Source organism: Carcharodon carcharias, chromosome 25, assembly GCF_017639515.1.
Source record: "Carcharodon carcharias isolate sCarCar2 chromosome 25, sCarCar2.pri, whole genome shotgun sequence".
Taxonomy (NCBI): Eukaryota; Metazoa; Chordata; class Chondrichthyes; order Lamniformes; family Lamnidae; genus Carcharodon; species Carcharodon carcharias.
In genome coordinates this window covers 40,523,216-40,543,140 of record NC_054491.1, presented here as the reverse complement: position 1 = coordinate 40,543,140, position 19,925 = coordinate 40,523,216, and the positions used below count along the sequence as shown (strand labels likewise).

Below are 19,925 nucleotides of genomic sequence, written 5' to 3'. Positions count from 1 at the left end.
ATCTACCTGGGCCTCGTCTGCTGGAGCTATTGGTGGCAGAGGTGAGGAGACGTTAACACTGGAGGTGCCCTGAGGTGATGGCACTAGGGTAGCTGGCATGCACTCCTCCTGTGCCTGTATGCACGATGGCACCTCCTGTCCCTCTGAGGGGAAGTGGCTCCTGCAGGGAGGTCCAGGTGCCTCATCCCCATCTCACCTAACCATGGCTAGAATGATAGAATGTAGCTCAGAACACATATGGATCGAAGGCTCAGCCTGTGTCTCTGTGGTAGTTACCATCTTCTCCATGGATGAAGTCATGGGCTCAAATGTCTGGAACATGGTCGAACTCATGGCTTACATGGACTCCTCTACTCCCCACCTAAAGCTGTGCATAATCCGCCATATTTTCCCTTAGCCTTTGTAGGCTTCTTGGGGTCATGAATAGAGGCCCATCATCAGCCTGGGGCTCAGCAGGGGTCTGATCGCCAGCGGTCCACTGATCACCTGGGGATCTGGCTGTCACATCCTCTCTCAGTTCCTGGGATGTGTCTGTGGTGTGCGCATCAGATTGTGCTCCCAAATCTACATGTGAACTTTTCCAGACTGGGTGTAACTGTGCCAGCAGAGGTTGATGATGAAGCAGTTGACTATGGGGCATTAGTTGCTTCGTTTCCAGGGTGAAGTCTTTGGGCTCCTGTCTTGGCTGAGGCCTGGTCTTTGGATAGTGATGACCTGTAGTGGAGAATAAAAAGAATCAGATTAAGAACCATTACAGTTTGAGCCTTCAAATTTCATCACAGCCTCCTCACCAATGATCTCCAACACCTCATCCTCAGTGGTTGTGACCTCATTCTCAGGTCTGTCTCCTCTCCCTGCTGTTGTGGGTCAGGTTATCCTGCATGACAAGGAGCAGAGTTAGTGACATGTCAAGTGACACCTAATCCCTTTGTCTGCATGCATCCCCAACATAATTTATCACCCTGTCATTTATATGTTGCATCCCCCATGAGAAACTCCTGTTGAAGATGTGACACTAGTACTTTCCCTTACAAATCGGAGAAGGTTGTTGAACGATTTCCTGCACTGGACCCAGGTTCAGTTGCTCACCTCCTCTGCCTCCTCTGTCCAGGCCACCTTGGTCAGGAGGGAGGACCTTTTTATGGCATCTTCACCTCTCGCCTTTCCCTGCCAGCCCAGAGGAGAACATGCAGGGAGGCATCTCTGGTCTGTGGGGTTGGGTTGCTGTGAAAGACAGACATTTCTGCAAAGATTATGCAATTCTCAACCAGTGGCGAATTGTCCTGGCAGTGATGCACAGCTCTTTAATAGGCTGCCTGTAGATGCTGCATTGTCAGCTGACAGTAGGTTTTACCAGTGAGAATCTACTCCACTGCTCAGTTGCACATGTTTTGCATGCTTGCCTCTGGCACTTAGAATTTGAATTATAATCGCATGGGAAAAGGCAAAAAAAGAGAAAGGAGAAATAGCACTCAGTTCCTGTTACAAAGTCGGAAATGACACGCTGTTGATAAAATCTTGGTCTCTGTTTCCAGCATGGATTCCTGCCTGCTAGAAGCACTTGTCAAAAATTCAGAGGCACACAACTTTATAGCCAAGGTTTCAGCCTACTTTCTCAAAACTTAGCCCTTTTTAAAATCAGTTTAGTTCACAATTAACTGGTGACTTGTGGCATTTCCTCTCCTTCTGAGTTCTAACCAAATCCTCCATTCTCCTTCTTCCTCTATCCTCACTGTATTAAAATCAAATCAGCAAAAGTCTTTTTTTATTCTTTCATGGGATGTGGGTGTCACTGGCAAGGTCAGCATTTGTTGCCTATCCCTAATTGTCATTAAACTGATTGGCTTGTCACATCATTTCAGAGGACAGCTAAGAGTCAACCATACTGCTGTGGATCTGGAGTCACTTGTAGTCCAGACCAAATAGGAATGACAATCAACAATGATTTCATGACTGAGACTACCTTTTGAATTCCAGATTATTAAAATTCCACCAGTTGCCATGTTGGGATTTGAACCCTTGCCCCCAGAACACTAGCCTGGGCCTCTGGATTACTAGTCCAATGACATTACCATGACACCACCAACTCCCCCAAATGAGCATTTAGAGTGGAGAAAGGGCAGTGGATAGCTGTAGATGTCCAAGGACAGATGGGCATGGTGAGGAGCTCCCTAGGGTGCTGTCTGCATAGGAGCCACCTTGGATTAGGGCTGCTCCACATATGGCAGAGTCTGCAGGTCATGCGTTGGACTTATCAGACATTTCAGAACCCATAGAATCAGAGTGGAAGCAAGTCATCCTCGTTCCTGAGGAACTGCCTAAGGAGAAGAAGAAAATCAAATTCAAGGCACCATCTTCTACACACTCTTTTTTAGCACCGCAGGTGTAAAGCTCCACAATCCTCATTTCCTTTGACAGACTTTTAAAACTGAAACCTGGTGCCACCTAATCACCTCATCCTGATTTATCTCCTCTTCTCTCATGTGCTTTTTACCTTGATGGGACCTTCACAGCGTAAATAAATTGAATAAACAAAGAGTGTTTCCCCATCACTGATGAACTATAATCTCGTGCTAAGTTAATGCGTGAATTTTTGCAGAGTAAATAAGATCCAGAATTACTTGTTGTTGTGGAATTTACATATTCTTAATTAGCTGGCTGCATGCATTGATGATGATGATGTGTCTGTTCAGCAGGACAGAGATCCTCCTGTTGCTTAATGGAATATATTGTAGCTTTAATGTTGAGGCAGAATTGCTTAAATTATTGACAAATACTTAATACCCTGGTAATTATTTTTCAGGAAGTGTCTGTAGGAGTAAAAAGATGAATATTTAATGGAGTCAGTTTACACAGATGTGAAAATGTAGCTGTCATTACACTTCATCAGGCAATGCACTGCAGGGAGTCTTGGAGAGGCGATGTGCTCGGACATACTCTTGGTGTATGCTTCATTTTTGAGAAAAATATATATATTAACCCATTTAACCCAGCAATTCTATCATTCTTCAGATAGTGTAACAGACATACAGGATCACATTTTATTTTCTTACTGCAAAACCTGAATCCGGCAGCAAGGTGTCATGTAGCATTGGCATTTTGAGTTGCCATTGCACCGACTGGTAAGATGTGAGAGAATGTCAATGACTCTCAGCTAGTTGAACTTATGGGGCATCAGGAGGAGGTACCGAGAAAGGAGCACTTAGACAGAAATGGAGAACAGGAACATAAGAGAAAAGGAACAAAAGAGAATGTGACCCAGAAAATGAGAATAACAGAAATAACAAATAGAGAATATAGGCAGGATCTGAGGGAGAACTTGAGAGAACGTGAGTGTGGCAGAGAGTAGAATGTGACTGAAAACGAGAGTAGATAAAAGTGCAAATAAATGGAAAAACAAAGAACCGGCAGACCCAGAGGCCAAGAGGGAGAAGGGGAAAATAAGTGTCATCAGAAATATAGCATTGTAGAGCTAGAGAAAGATACAAAATATCAGCAACAACAATTTGTATTTATGTAGTAAACCATCCCAAGATGTTTCACAGGAAGATTATCAACTGGTATTTGATACTGAGGTGGTGGCGTAGTGGTATTGTCACTGGGCTAGTAATCCAGACACCCAGGGTAGCGCTCTGGGGACCTGGGTTTGAATTCCACCACAGAGATGGTGGAAATGTGAGTTTGATAAAGTCTAATGATGTCCATGAAACCATTGTTGTAAAAACCCATCTGGTTCACTAATGTCCTTCAGGGAAGGAAATTTGCTGTCCTTACCTGGTCTGGCCCTCATGTGACTCCAGATCCATAGCAATGTGGTTGACTCTCAAATGCCCTGTGAAATGGCCTAGTAAGCCACTCTGTTCTCAAGGGTAATTAGGAATGGGCAATAAGTGTTGGCCCAGCTAGAAATGCCCCACCTAATCACCAGAAAAAAAACATATGGAAATCTTAGGGCGATGACCAAAAACTCAGTCAAAGAATTAGGTCTTAAGGAACATCTTAAAGAAAGAGAGAGATGTAGTGAGACAAAGAGGTTTAGCATGGGAATTGGTAGCTGAATGTTTGGCTGCCAGTGGTGTAGCGATTAAAACCTGGGGTATACAAATGGCTAGATTAAGAGAACCGCAGATATCTCAGAGCATTGGAAACCTGCAGCAGATTACATAGATGGAGAGGAGTTAGATCATGGAGGAATTTAAAAATAAGGATGAGAATTTTAAAATCAAGGTGTCACTTAACCAGCAGTCTATGTAAGTCAGTCAGCACAGGGGTGATGGGTGAATGGGACCTGGTGTGAGTTTGGACAGAGGCAGCAAGGTTTTGGATAACCTCAAGTTTTACAGAGGGTAGAATGTATGAGGCAGGCCAGAAGCAAAAATAAACAAACACTAGTTTCAAAAATGCAGTGAACAAAACTATTCTTAAGCTCTGTAACAAAATGAAACAGTGGGTGGTAGAGACAGGGTCATTGAATATTTTTAAGGCAGAGGTGGATAGATTCTTGTTAGGCAAGGGAATCAAAGGTTATCAGGGTTAGATGGGAATGTGGAAAATGAAACACAAGAAGATCAGCCATGATCTTATTGAATTGTGGAGCAGGCTCGAGGGGCTAAATGTTCTGCTTCTATTCCTATTTCTTATGTTCTTAGGATATGAGCCCAACAATGCAGACAATAGGAAACCTCCTCACTCATAATCATTCACCTCAATCAAAATGTTCCACTCCACTCAAACAATTTATTTCTTGTTGCTTCTCACACTTTCTTTTGCTGTTTTGAGCTGATCAAGATGAAGGATTTAATGCAGCGCTTGGAACACATTTTCACTGAATGTTAGCATCATGGATTGCTGAGTGGGGCTCAAATATTTTGCAACTAGCCACAGGGTAAATTACGTTGCAGCTGTGCCCAGCACTGAAAACACAGTTACCAGGTTGGAAACAACAACCGAGTTTGTCCTTCTTCAAACATTCGGGGTCTCTTACCACTATATCCAATTTCTCAGTATCTATCCATCAATCTCCAATCTTACACTGCATGTATAACCCTATATATCCAAAATCTCAGTGTATCTAGCCCTCTACCTCCAAACCTTCAGTCCGTCTCTCCATTTCCCATCTCCTCTCACCGTATCTATACACCATCAAAATCCCTCAGTGTATCTCTCACTGAATTTAAATCTCCCACTGTGTCTCTCGCTCCACCTCCAATCCTTCAGTATGCCTATGAGTAGAATTCTCCCCCCGTCAGGGGGGGAAATTCAGGAGCGGGAGCGTGCAGGTGTGTCTCTGATCGGTGTTCCCAATTGGGGGCCCGCCGCCATTTTATGTAGGCGAGTCAATTAAGGCCTGCCCAACATGATGTTCACCAGGAAGCGCTATGCGCCCCCTGCGCTGGTGGGGTGGATTCTCTAAGTCGAGGGTGCGCTTTTTCGTGCATGCGTGGGAACGAGTGCACTCATCTCACTGAGGATAAGTGCTGCCTCAGGGAGATCAGTGCCAAAACAAAAATGTAAAGTATAGACAAATAAAATTTCCCTGACATGTCCATCACTTTTAATTCAACTTTTATTAATTTTTAAAAAATCTACATGAAACTTCACCCCGCCAGTGGATAAAGTTTCAGGCTTTTTCTAATGCCCGCCAGGGCTCCCAGCTTGCCCAACAACATTAAGGTTGGATGGGCAGGTCCTTTAACTACTTCAACTGGTTTTTAAATGGCCTCAATTGGCCATTGACAGGTTGGCGGGTGCACAGCTGATTGGGCTGTGCCCTCGCCGACCTGAAAATGGAAATGATGAGGGGTGACATCGGGAATTCCACCCAACATCATCCCACGTTATTTTACGCGTCGGCTAGTGGGACCTGCCCCCAGACTCCACCCCCCCCCCCCCCCCCCCCCCACCCCCCACCAACCCCGCCACAACCCCCACTCGCCGAACTCAATATCCTGCTCTATAACTTTAGGCTGGATTTTTAACCCCATTGGAGCTGGTAGTGGAGGCAGACAGTGTTAAAAATAGCAACAATGGCTGATGTGCCGGTTTCTCAGCTCCATCTTATCCCTGGGCCATTTTCCCAGAGGTGAGCTTAGGATGTAAGGCAGTAGTTGCGGGTAGCTGATTCATTTTATTAACAAGGCCAATTATAGGAGGCTGGCTGGGAATTTCAAGAGGGGGTCCTGGGCCAGAGGGAGACAGTTTAGCTGCCTGGAGGTGGCCTGCTGGTGGATGACCAGGGACCAACATAGCAGACAGGTTTAGAGGCCCTCTCTCTGTCAGCTGGTGCGCATCAGCAGACGCAGGCTGTCACGTAGAGTGGCTCCTTCCCCACAGAGGTGACCCGGCTGCAAAGGCCATCTTTATTTAAATTTTGAAAATGTTAAAGAATGGGCCCTCCATCTTGGGGTGCTGGCCCCCTCACTTGCCTGCCATGGCTGCTGCTTTCAAGCAGGAAGACCTCTGATTGGCTCTCCAGCTTCGAGAGCCTGCCCGCCGTCCTTAATTGGACATCAAACCTGACCTCTGGCCATTAATTGGCCACTGGGGGAAAATCACACTGAGTGACTTTTTCCCCACACTTGACCCATTTGAAGCTGATGGCAGGATTCAGAGGCCCTCTAGGAAATCCTACACTATATTTCTATCCCTCAGTCATATCGTACAAATAACTAGGGAGCTCAGCTGGTAGGACTTCAGGCTTTTCATGTGAGGGACCAGTGTTCAACTCTTTGTCTGAGTCTTCACTTAAACCAAGATTATCAAGTGATTGGGGAAACATGCATATAATGTTTTGTGTAATGAGTCGAGGTACAAATCAGCCACGAGATAATTGAATGGCAGAGCAGGCATGAGGAGCTGAATGGCCTCTCTTTTCTCTTGACTATCCTTCTATGCGCAATCCATCAGCAGGGTAGTTTTTCCCTGCATCCAGTAAAAAATAATGATGAAGTTAATTAGGGACTTGATGTTCCCAGAGCAGTGAAATGAATAGGTAAGGGAATTGCAAAGGTGTTAGTCATCATTTGACAAAGTTCTCTATATTCAGGAATTGTGCCTTTGAGTTGCAAGATTACAAACACTATTCCATTATCTAAAAGGAAAGGTAAAAAAGAAACAGTCAACAACAGAGCCATCATTTTAATACCGGTTGTGGGGAAGTTACTGGAATCAGAGACACAGTCGGCTGAATTTTATGTGCCCCCAGCAGGCATAGCATGGTTCGTGTGGGGGTGGGGGGGGGAGGCACGTAAAGTGCAGTGAGCGCCCATCCCATCAGCTTCGCACCCAACCCTGAGATCTTCCCCATAATACAGGGGGCAGGGGAGGGGGGTGTGTGCCGAAATCAGCAGCCCGCCCACCATATTTAAATGAACAATTAAGAGCTGATTAAGCTTGTTATGGAGCCAATTGACCCTGATAATATGCTGCCCACACCATAAAACATTTGGTGTGGGCAGCAGTGTGGGAGTGGGAGGCCCATTTAAAAAAAAAACTTTAATGTTTAAAGGGTGGGAAGAAAGGGGGGAATCACTCTTTGGGGACTTCCCTTAGCGGAGCACGGGGTGGGGCCCCCCCTTAGGTTGAATCACCCCTTCCTTCCTACCTGGTCCCTTCCTTAAAACCACCCCCTCCCACCCCCTGCTCCTCTACCTAACCTCTCCAGACCCTCCCGGCTCAAGGCTCCAGGGGATCAATGAGCCTTGATCTTCTTTTCCTCCTGCAGGCCCGGCAGTGGCCACTGATGCTTTCCTGGCCCTGCTGGACTGATGGAGCTGACAGCTAATCTGATTGGCCAGCAGCTCCAGCGAGTGAGATATTCGCCCCGGGGGGGGGAAGTCCCACTCGACCCACATTAGCCCTCCCGCAGCGGTTTATGGCTGGAACATGTCAACTCCATGCCAACATGGGAGGGCATCATCTACCAACATCTGCCCCCTCCACCCCTCCCCCACCGTATTGTTCTGCCCAGTGAATGAGCATATAATGATGAGCTGATCCTTAGAGAATCAGCATGAATTTGGTAAGGGTAGATCATTGAGTGGTTACAGCACAGAAGGAGCAACTCTGCTATCTCACTCCCTGCCTCTCCCTCTAGCCCTGTAAATATTTCCTCTTCTGGTGCTTATTTAATTCCAGTTTGAAAGCCCAGTTGTATCTGCGTCCACCACACGTTCAGGTAACTCATCCTAGATCCTATCCACTCATTGTGATGAAATGCTCTTCCTCATGTTGCCATTGGTTCTTTTGCCAATCACCTTAAACCAGATTCTCCAATTTAGCCATGTACCTGGGAGTCCCTCATCCCTGGACACCATACTCCAGTTGAGGCCGAACCAGAGTTTTATACAGGTTCATCATAACTTCTTTGCTATTGTATTTTGTCTCTATTTATAAAACACAGGATCCTATAGATCCTTTTGACCACTTTCTCAACCTGCCCTGCCACCTTCAATGATTTGTTTACATAAACTCACAGGCCTCTCTGCTCTTGCACCCCCTTTAGAATTGTACCCTTTATTTTATAATGTCTTTTTTGTTTTTCCTACTAAACTGTTCACTTTACACTTCTCTGCATTAAATTGCATCTGCCACGAGTCTGCCCATTCCACCAGCCTATCTATGTCCTCTGGAAGTCTATCATTATCCTCCTTGCAGCTCATAGCACTTCTAAGTTTTTAGTCATCTCCTGCAAAATCCAAATCTAGGGGCGGGATTTTCCGCACCCGCCCATCGCCGTGATCTTCCGGTCCCGCTGCAAGTCAATGGGCATCTGGCTGGGGGTGCCTCACCCACGGTGGGTCCCACCTGCAACGAGGCCGTAAAATCCTAGGTCATTAATATATGTCAGGAGAAACAATTCTAATACCATTTCCTGGGGACCATTACTGTACACTTTCCATCAGTTTGAAAAACAATCCTTCACTGCTACCCTCTGTTTCCTGTCAATTAGCCAATTTCATAACCATTCAAATGCTTTCCCTTTTATTCTATGGGTTTCAACTTTGCTGGCAAGTCTATCTTGTGCACCTTAATAAATGTCTTTTGGAAAGCCATACACATCTCATCAATGGCAGGACCCACATTAGCCATCTCTGTTACCTTGTCATAAAACTCAGTCAAGTTAGTTAAATATAATTTGCCCTTAAGAAGCTCATGTTGACTTGCCCTAATTAATCTACATATGTTCAAGCTACAGTTGATTTTGATCCAGATTATTGTCTTGAAAAGCTTTCCCACCACCAACGGTACACTGGCTGACCTGTAGTTGCTGAGTTTGTCCTTATACCATTTTTATAACATTTGTAATTTTCTATGACTCCCTGTATCTAAGAAGCTGGAAGATTACGGCCAGTTCCTCTACACTTTCCACTGGCCCATCTTGCAGTATCCTCGTTTGCATCCCGCCTGGTCCTAGTCTATCAATTTTAAGTACAACTAACCTTTCTAATACCTCTTTTTAATCAATTTTTAGGGCATCAAGTATTTCAATTATCCTTAGATAAAAGCAAAAAAACTGTGGATGCTGGAAATCCAAAACAAAAATAAAAATAGAAATACCTGGAAAAACTCAGCATGTCTGACAGTATCCGTGGAGAGGAATACAGTTCACGTTTCAAGTCTGTATGCATGACCCAGACCTCCCTGTCGCTTGCCATTTCAACACTCCACCCTGCTCTCATGCCCACATGTCCATCCTTGGCCTGCTGCATTGTTCCAGTGCAGCCCAACACAAACTGGAGGAACAGCACCTCATCTTCCAACTAGGCACTTTACAGCCTTCTGGACTGAATATTGAGCTCAACAACTTCAGATCACGAACTCTCTCCTCCATCCCCACCCCCTTTCCGATTCCCCTTTTTTCCAATAATTTATATAGATTTTTCTTTTCCCACCTATTTCTATTATTTTTAAATGTATTTCCATCCATTGTTTTATCTCTACCTTTTCACCTATTTCAATCCCTTCACCACACCCCCCCCACCCCCACTAGGGCTATCAGTCCCTTGCTCGTGCTGCTTTCTACCCTTAATGTCACCTATTAGCACATTCCTTAGATAATATCGCCACTGTCAGCATCTCTTTGTCCTTTTGTCTATGACATCTTTTGGCAATCTCCACCTATCACTGGCCTTCTATCCAGCTCTACCTGTCCCACCCTCCCCCTAAACCAGTGTATATTTCACCCCTCTTCTATTTTTCCTTAGTTCTGTTGAAGAGTCATACAGACTTGAAACGTTAACTGTATTCCTCTCTGCAGATGCTGTCAGACCTGCTGAGTTTTTCCAGATATTTTTATTTTTGTTTTCAATTATCCTTGTTAACTGTCATTTTGGCAGAATCTTGTTCCTTAGTAAACATAGTACAAAGAACTCATTTGGTTCCTCATCTATGCCCTCTGTCTCCATGTGTGAATCTTTGTTTCTCTTCGTTCATGGGATTTGCATCCCTGGCTAGGCCATAATTTATTGTACATCTCTGGTTGCCATTGAGAAGGTGGTGGTGAACTGTCTCCTTGAACTACTGCAGTCCATGCGGTGAGGTACATCCACAGTGCTGTTAGTGAGGCCAAGATTTTGACTGAGCGACAGTGAAGGAATGGGTAAATAGCTCCAAATAAGGATGGTGTGTGGCTTGGAGGGGAACTTGAAGATGATGGTGTTCCCATGCATCTGCTGCCCTTGTCCATCTAGGTGGCAGAGATCATGGGTTTGGAGAGTGCTGTCGAAGAAGCCTGCTGCAGAGCATCTTGTAGATGGTACACACTGCTGCCACTGTGCATTGATGATGGAGGGAGTGAATGTTTAAATGGTGGATGGGGTGCCAATCAAGTGGGCTGTTCTATCTTGGATGGTGTCAAGCTTCTTGAGTTGCTGGAACTTCACTCATCCAGGCAAGTGGAGAATATTCCATCCCACGCCTGACCTGTCCTTGTAGATGGTGGACAGGATTTGGGAGTTAGGAGTTAAGTTACTCTCCGCAGAATTCCCAGCCTATGACCCACTCTTGTAGCCAGGGTACTTATATGGCTGGTCTAGTTCACTTTCTGGTCAACGCCCAGGATGTTGATAGATCCTCTTATTGGCCCCTAATCTGCCCCACCCCTCCTCCTACTACACTTTTATTAGTGCTTTGTCTGAAGAAGACTTCAGTATTTCTTTTTATGTTAGCTGCCCATCTCCTCATACTCTTTCTTTGCCTTGCTTTTCACTTCCACTCTGAATTTCCTATATTCAGCTGACAACTGTTGTAAAACCTTTTATTGTTTCATCCTACTCTATCTCCCTAATCATTCAGGGAGCTCTGGCGTTGGTTGCCCTACCTCTCCCCGTCAAGGAAGTTTACAGCCCCTCAGCTGTACCCAAATCATTTCCATTTTAAAGTCAGTTCATTATGCCATACAGATTTTCCTGCCAATTTTTGTTTCCAATTGTCCTAGGACAGATCTGTTCTCACCCCACTGAAATTGACCCTCTTCCAATTTAGCATTTTTTTTCACTTTAATTGCTTCTTGTCCTTTCCTATAGTAAACCTAAATGTAATATTGTGATCACTGTTCTCTAATTGACACCTCACCCACTTGACCCACCTCAGAATCAGATCTAGAATGCCTCCATCCACAGTGGACCATAAACATACTGAAAATTCTCCTGAACACATTTCAGGAACTCTTGCCCCTCTTTGCCCTTTACACTGTTACTAATTGAGTCTATATTAGGATAATTGTAATTCTCATGAAAATTTGCTCCTTTATATCTTTCTCACTAGTTTGTGACCTATAAAATACACAAATTATTGATTGTTTCTTAACTCTAACCAAATAGATTCTGTCCTTGACCCCTCCAGAATATCCTCTCTCTACAGCACTGTACTATCCTCCTTTATCATTACAGTTATCCCTTCACCTTTATGTCTTTCCTATTTTTCCTGTATACAGGAATATTTAGTACCTAGTCCCACCCTTTTTAAGGCAGATCTTCATTATCACCAGAACCTCATTTTTCCATGTGGCTGCAGCTCACCAACCTTATATAGCATGCTATGCATTTACATATATGCGCAGTTAAATTAATTTACACGTTATTGTATTCCCTCATAGTCTGACCCCACCTAATATCTTTTTATTTCTTACTCTGGTACTATTTGCTTTTTCCAATCCTTTGTGCACCTTGTTTATCCTTCCAAATGGTACAGCTATGTACCACCCCTCTGCTATGTTAGCTTAAAGCATCCCTTGCAGCACTAGCAAACTGTCCTGTGAGCACATTAGCCCCAGTTCTGGTGAGGTGCAACTTGTTGAGGTCCCACTACCCCCAGAACCGGTCCTAATGTCCCAGGAACCTAAAGCCCTCCCTCTTGCACCATCTCTCCAGCCACGCATTCATCTGCTTTGTCCTATTTCTATACTCACTAGCAATGGCAATGGGAGTAATCCAGAAATTACTATCTTTGAAGTCTGGCTTGTTAATCTCTTTCCGGGCTCATAAATCTGTCTGCAAGACTTCATCCCCCTTTCTACCTGTGTCTTTTGTACTGATATAGATCACAATATCCAGCTAATAACACTCCCTCCTGAGTGTTCTGCAGCTGCTCAGTCTCATTCTTGACCTTGGCAACAAGGAGGTAATATACCTTCCTGGATTCACATCTGCAGCATAAAAACATGTGTTTTTAATGGTATGTTAATTACATTGTTCAGATACACAGGTTAAGGGCCTTGTTTAATTAACTGCAGAGCAGTTATAAAGAGAGCCCTACCGTCTGCCCCTCTTCTGCACAACTGGGTATCCTTGGAGAGGGAGCACGCGGGGTCCACAGGAACAATTGAAGCCTCTGTGACTGGTGGGCACTGCGGAGGCTGGAGTGTCTCACTGGCCCCAAAACGACATTTTAGTTTAATTTGATAAGGTTCTTTTAAAGTGTTTCTTTAGTTAGAGTGCCCCTTAGGGGCTATGAATTTGTTCAATTGGCTTTTTGTTTTAATTGGTTAATTTGTTAAAGTGTTTCACTCAAAAAAGTATAAAGAGAGACAAGTGATATGCCCGATAAATGCCTATCAATTGGTTTAATTGACATTTCTTGATTGATTAATTAGTTTTTGCTTTCACTGGTACTCAAAACGGTATAAAAAGAGACTGCTGGAAAATTGGGTTGGAAGTAGATGTATGTAATGCTGCATTCTGTGAATAAACTCATTATCAATAATATTTATTAGTGAGCAGTTTCATATTTCACCAGCTGGCTTGGGATTGGATTAACACCGGTCTGCCCCCCCTATCTTTTGAATCCCCTATTACTATTGTTTTCCCAATATTCCTCTTGTCCCCCCGTAAGCTGAGTCGGTTTGGTGCCATAGAATTAACTCTGGCTGCACTCCCCAGATGAACCATCGCTCTCACCAGAATTCAGAAGAAACTACTGGTTGGAGAGTGGCGTGCATGCAGGGGACTCCTGCACTACCTGCCTGTTCTGGGGATGGTGTGACTGTCTTATGAAGACAGAGTAGGGAAACTGAGCCTGTATTCTCTAGAGTTTCGGAGAATGAGGTGATTTCATTGAAACCTACAAAATACTTAAAGGAATGGACAGAGTAGATGCAGGTAAGATGTTTTCCATGGTTTGGGAGTGTAGAACCAGGGGGAAGCCACTTAGGACTGAGATGAGGAGAAATTTCTTGACTCAGAGCGTTGTGAATCTTTGGAATTCTCTACCCCAGAGGGCCGTGGAAGCTCAGTCATTGAATATATTTAATGTAGAGACTGATAGATTTCTGATTAACAATAATATAAAGGGCTTTGGGGATAGTGTGGGTAAAAGGCATTGAAGTGTTCAATCAGCCATGATTGTATTGAATGGCAGAGCAGGCTCGACAGGCTGAATGGCCTTCTCTTGTTCCTAGGAAGTTATTTTGAATGAAGACACAGCACTTCATGAATAATGCTTCATAGATGGACCAGTGCATGTGGATAATAGTAAAACTCCTATATAGACACAAATTAAAACAAAAATGAATGTATTTACTTAACACCTTAACATAGAAAAATGACTTTGAGTGCTTCATAAAAAGTATAACCAGGCACAAATGGACACCACCCAAAGAAGAGATATGGGGAAGGGCCACTAATCTGAGTCAAAGTTTTAAAGAAGAAAAGAAGGTGGAGAATTTTAGGGAGGGTATTCCAGAGCATAGGGCTGAGATGGATGATCCTCCTGGACTGCTTGGTGGTCACCCATCCCTGCTCTGCCTGCACAGTCTTCACTGTGGGGTGACATATTCAGAGACATGCTATCCATGTAGTCCTCAGCCTTGCTGATGTACTACAGTGATTCCAGCTGCTACTCAAGTTCCAAAACCTGGAGCTTGAGATCTTCCAGCTGGCAAAATTTCCTGCACATGTGGTTATCCAAAGTGCAAGAAGCAGCCAGGAGTTCCCATATGGAACAGAATATGCATTCCATGGGACTAGGGTACCTTTCCATGCCTCTATTTATTTCAATAACTAAACTTAGCAGAAATAAACTTAAAGATGTATTAAATACATATGTTAACAGAATACATACCAGTTATTTGCCAATCAGCACCTTCTGTTGCAGTGATATCAATGTTAGTTTTCTTTTAACCTCACTCCTCACTTCATGTTTTCACTCTGCTCTGTTGCTCTGGCCCTGAACTCCTTCAGGTCCCAGTCCTTGCCTCCAGGGTCTCCAAAAAAACAATTGTCCACCTGCTGCCCTGTGATATCAGTCCTTGATTTTTTTGATTTGTAATTTGTTCTCTCAGTGCTCTCTGTGATTCGCGATGACTCCTTGTTGTGGCTTTTACCTGTTGGTCTCTGGTACAGATTCCCCTCAGGCTTGGCTTTCTGGGCAGAATCTTGTCCACTTAAGGAACAATCTGCAGGTGGGACACAAGAACACAAGAAATGGAAGAAGGATTAGACATATGACCCATTGAGCCTTCTCCACCATCAATATGATCATTTGGTCTTCCCACCAGCCTCTCATCACAGGACAACCTCCTCATCCCAGGGACCAACTTAGTGAGCGTTCACTTCAATGCAATTATATCCTCCCTTAAATATGGAGACCCAAAGTGCATACAGTATCCCAGATGTGCTCTCACCAAAACTCTTTACTCTTTATTCCTAAGCTCTCATTCCCCTGACAATAAAGGCCAACATGCCATTAGCCTTTCTAATTGCTTGCTGCACCTGCATGTTGACTCTCTGTGTTCCTTGTATGAGCACACCCAAGACCCTTTGAACATCAACATTTAAAAGTTTCACACCTTTTAAAAACTATATTGCTTGTATATTCTTACAACCAAAGTGAATAGCTTCATTACATTATTATCCATCTGCCATCTTGTTGTCCAATCACTTAACCTGTCTCTATCTCTTTGCAGCCCTCTCTGTGTCCTCCCCATAGCTTACCTTTCCACCTAACCTTATATTGTTAGTGAACTCAGAGACATTACTCTCTGTCTCTTCAATTAAGTCATTAATATATATTGCAAATAGCTGAGAACCCAGCACTGACCCAATAGGTGCAGCCTGCATAATTGAAAATGCCCCATTTCTGCCCACTCTGTGCTTTTTGTCATTAACCAATCCTCTATCCATGCTAATATATTAACCCCAACTCCATGAGCCCTTATCTTGCCTGTTCATGGGTTTATTCTTGGACCATTTTCAAGTCCTGACCTCACGCCTGATGGCAGCGTGTCTGCTTATGAGGTCTTCCCGGAGCTGCCAATTAAGACACCACCTCCGGGAGCAAGGCCCAATCAAGAATGATGCCCAGTTTCCTGTGATTGCAGGCCCAGTCTGAGGGCTTTGGAGCCTTGGAAGGACAGCAACCCCACTGCCAGAAGTAGGTGCTGCTGCCATGTAGAAGGGGGAACGTGAGACTGCCTCCATTTTGAGGGGCCCTTGAAGAGTTTTCAACAATTTTTAAAAATAGCTGCCAGGTCACCTTTGTAGAGGGGAAACTCCTCCACAGGATTGCCAGTGGCTGAAGGTGTAACCTCCTGCTACTCCTGTCAGAGGGTAAATGCAGGAGGCCTCGCTGGCCCCCAACTTGTCAGAAAGATCCCAGCAGTGCCTTCAATCTATCCATAATTGGACATGTACTTATTCAAATTGGCTGCCTGTCACAGCTGTTGCCAGTGATGACCCTCTTCACCTAGAAACAGGAACATGTCAGGACACTGATTGATGCCTTCATTTCAGAATTTTCTCCTGGTCCCATCTTCAAGCCATCACTGCAGGGCCAAATAGATTCTACCCTCTGTCTCCCTTCGGCATTCTCTCTGGTTATGAGCATATAAACATACAAAATTATGGACAAGAAAAATATACACTGGTCCATCTCATCTGTCCCATATAGTTGTGATGTAGTCCCTCAAAGAGAGGAGTTCATTTGCCTCGGAGCCCGTGGCAAGAGTTTGTGTTTGGGGGATTTTAGTATGGGGAGGCTGATGTGCTGCAGCTACCACATGGTTCTGACTGACCAAAAACTCTCCCTATCTTACTGCCTGCCATAGGTGTATCGGAAGGATTTACGGGTTCACCATCAGTCTGCTTGGTCATGCCACAAATGTATCTCCCGCGGCAATCAAATCCTGCGGTGGGACTCAAACCCAGAGTTTCCGATTTAGACATAACTGCGCCACAAGACCTCCACATCAGAATGTGGGCAGTCCCCAGACATCCAAAGTAATCTCCTGAGGGAGGTGAAAAACCAGACAAAAACACAGCTCAATCAGAGAAGAAAAAATTATAACATTTCTCTTCAAAACCTTTAGACCACCAAAACTAACTCAAGAGATTAATTTGACTCTGTTTTATGTTATAGCTTTCACCCAACGTGGCTCCTGTCCAGCCAGAAACAGCTCTTCAGCTCTCTCTTGAAGGAATACTGTGAATCAGCATTCACCACATGAGCCTGTAACCTGTTTCCAGGTTTACTGTTCTGTTGAAAAATAAGAACCGCCTAATATGCAATTTTCAAAATTGGCATTACTTATAACCTTATTAGTTCTCCACATAAACACATCTAGTAGCTTGATTAGTTTATAAACCTCAATCAAATTGCATTTGAATCCATGATTCTCTGAAGTATACGGATCCATTTCTTTGAGTATATCTTAGGAAGTTGGTAATAACAACAACTTGCATTTATATAACGTCATTGACATAGTGAGACATCTTATGGTGCTTCACAGCAGCGTTTTCAAACAAAATTTGTCACCGAGCTACATAAGAAGATATTAGGGCAGATAACCAAAACTTGGGTCAATTGTCAAAGCTTTAAGGAGTGTCTTAAAGGAGGAAAGAGAGGCACAGAAGTTTATTTGAAAGCTTGGGACCATGATACCTGAAGGCACAGCCCCTAATAGTGGAGTGATTAAAATCGGTGATACCCAACAGTCTGGAATTGGAGATATGCAGACATCTCGAGGGTTGTAGGGCTGAAGGAGTTATGGAGATAGGTGAGGCCTTGGAGTGATTTGAAAACAAGGATGAGAATTTTAAAATTGAGTCTTTGCTGGACCGAAGCCAATGTAGACCACACGATGGTGATGGGTGGATGTGGCTTGGTATGAGTTAGGGTGCAGGCTGCAGAGTTTAAGTTTATGGCGTGTGGAAGATGGGAGGCCAGGCAGGAGTGCTTTAGAATAGTCATGGCATGGATCAGGGTTTTAGCAGCAGATGAGTTCAGGTGGAGGTAGAGTCAGGCCCTACGTGAGAAATCATGGGTCTTGGTGCTTCTCCTGTTTCTGGGCTTCTTATTCTTTCTCCGCACCCCTACCCTTTAACCCTCAATCATGTATGACATATTTTCCCTTTCAAGATTCACCAGAAAGGCCCTAGTAAAATGATAATGGCCATTGTTGGCATCTGGCACAAATATCATTTGATATATATGCAGCATGGATCATTAGTATTAAGAGCAGCAACAATATAATGCAGTGTCTGACCGTGTACGTCATATACGTGATTCCTTGACTATTAAACAAACCAGAGGATACAAATTTTTCTTTAACAGCATTAGGCAATACTGTTAACTGACAGGAAAATACCCCATTAGTTACTTATAACACCGTGCACACTGATTTTGGTAACTGTCTCAGCCCTCATTAACATATTCTGCACTTGCACAATATGAACACAGTGACAGTAAACTCGTATTTGGGGGAAAGATTCAATACTTGCAACCCAGGTTACCTGCACGAGATCTTTTTCATTCAGTAGAAGAATTAAAAGACTTTCTCCTGCTTGGGTGCATGATGTTATTAAATATAATTATTTCATACAATTCTACAAATAGATTGGATTCTATTTTATCAGTAATCTCATGGGGTGGAAGGATCAAATGACTCCTCAGCAACAAAGTGTGATGATTGAAGAACACAGGTCTTCACTGTCAGTGAGACGTGTTAGAACTCTCAGGTGTCTCTGTGCAACACAATATTTAAGAGGCAGAGGACAAAGACTGAATAGTTCACAATTGTATCTGTGTTTTGTTGATGAGCAAGTCCGAAGACTCTGCTGATTGTTGCTTCAAACTACAATATATTTTCAATATCTACTATGCAATATATCTTTATCAGTATTTCAATACGTCAAAAAACTCATAGAAGCACCAAGATTGAGTGGGATAATAGGTAAGTAGACAAAATAACAAGATTGAATTCAATAGAAAAGACCCTTAAGAATCATGTGCAGTGTAAATATGAGCCCATTACAGGCTGCTGTCTGGACAATTTCACCCCACAAAGCCTGCTCACAGTAAACTTCCATTCACAAAATAAATAGAACTCCAGCCATTATTCTACCCTTTGTTCACAAGGTAAGTATGGATGAACAAAAGCTAACTAGCCCATTTCATCTCATCCAGCCAAAATGTAATAAAAACATACGTATTAGGAGCTGGAGTAGGCCATTCAGCCTCTCAAGCCTGCGCCATTTGATAACATTGCCTACATTATACCAGTGTCTACGCCCTGGATTTTCACGAGTTGGGAGGACTTGGGATCCCTTTAAAAATGATGGATGGTCCTGAGTCTAGGATTCCTGACTCCATCCCCAAGCAGTTTGAGTTTTGGGAGTGCCTTTAAGGGTTGTGGGATGGTTCATGTCAAAAATCATAGGCTCGGCTGAGAGTCCAGACAACCATTAAGCCTTTTGAACACATGCCCCGGAGAAAATATTGTTTCATTGGCAGCTCAGGCTCTCTAACCTCTGCCGTCAATTTCACAATGTTCATTTACTCAAGGGTTTCAAGGGTTTGTTTTTGTTACTATACTTTAAAGGGTCTACACTGGTTTACACTTCTATTAGCTTGTAGTGAAATACATTTTTTTCAAGATAGTAGGTTATGAATTAATTCCTTTTTATAAAACTATTTTTTAACATATGCTACTGTCATTATAGGGCTCATTGGTTCTATACAGTTAATGGGCATGAAAGTGCCATAGCTTAGCATAGGTGCATGATGGGCCATAGGAGCTGTGTTCAAGGACAGAGCCTGGCATTGGGGGATGAGGGGCTGCAGGGAGAGTTGGTGGGTGCAAGAGGTGGCATGGATGGGACGTGGGGAGTTTTTGGAGGGTGAGGGAGGGGAGGGGAGGACTAGGAGGTCTGTGTTTTTATTTTAACTGGGACAAGTCCTACAGAACCGAGGTGGGCCCTTTAAACAGCCCGCCTCGACACTCGGCAGCCCCTGTGGCTGCCTCCAACTCTTCTCCTGGACTGGTTGACTTGACTCAAGCCCACATCAGCCCCCATTCCACCACCACACACCACAACTCTCACAGCAATGAAGATCCCATTTTCTCCTTAGGTGGGCGGGCTGAGATGGGAATTTCTTTGAATCTGCTACCTGCCTCGAGGATGAAAATCCAAACCAGTGTGGCTATAAAG

General features: G+C 44.0%; 1 long non-coding RNA gene across 1 annotated transcript in view; it reads right to left on the bottom strand.

Moving 5' to 3' along the window:
* Positions 1-518: 518 nt before the first annotated feature.
* LOC121269674 overlaps positions 519-19,925 on the bottom strand; it is a 29,862-nt gene continuing 10,455 nt past the window's right edge. Inside the window, exons 2-4 of the long non-coding RNA XR_005941386.1 lie at positions 14,560-14,893; positions 792-877; positions 519-714 (exon numbers count right to left, since the gene is read on the bottom strand). This is a non-coding gene — a long non-coding RNA (uncharacterized LOC121269674). The remainder of the gene's footprint in view (positions 715-791; positions 878-14,559; positions 14,894-19,925) is intronic.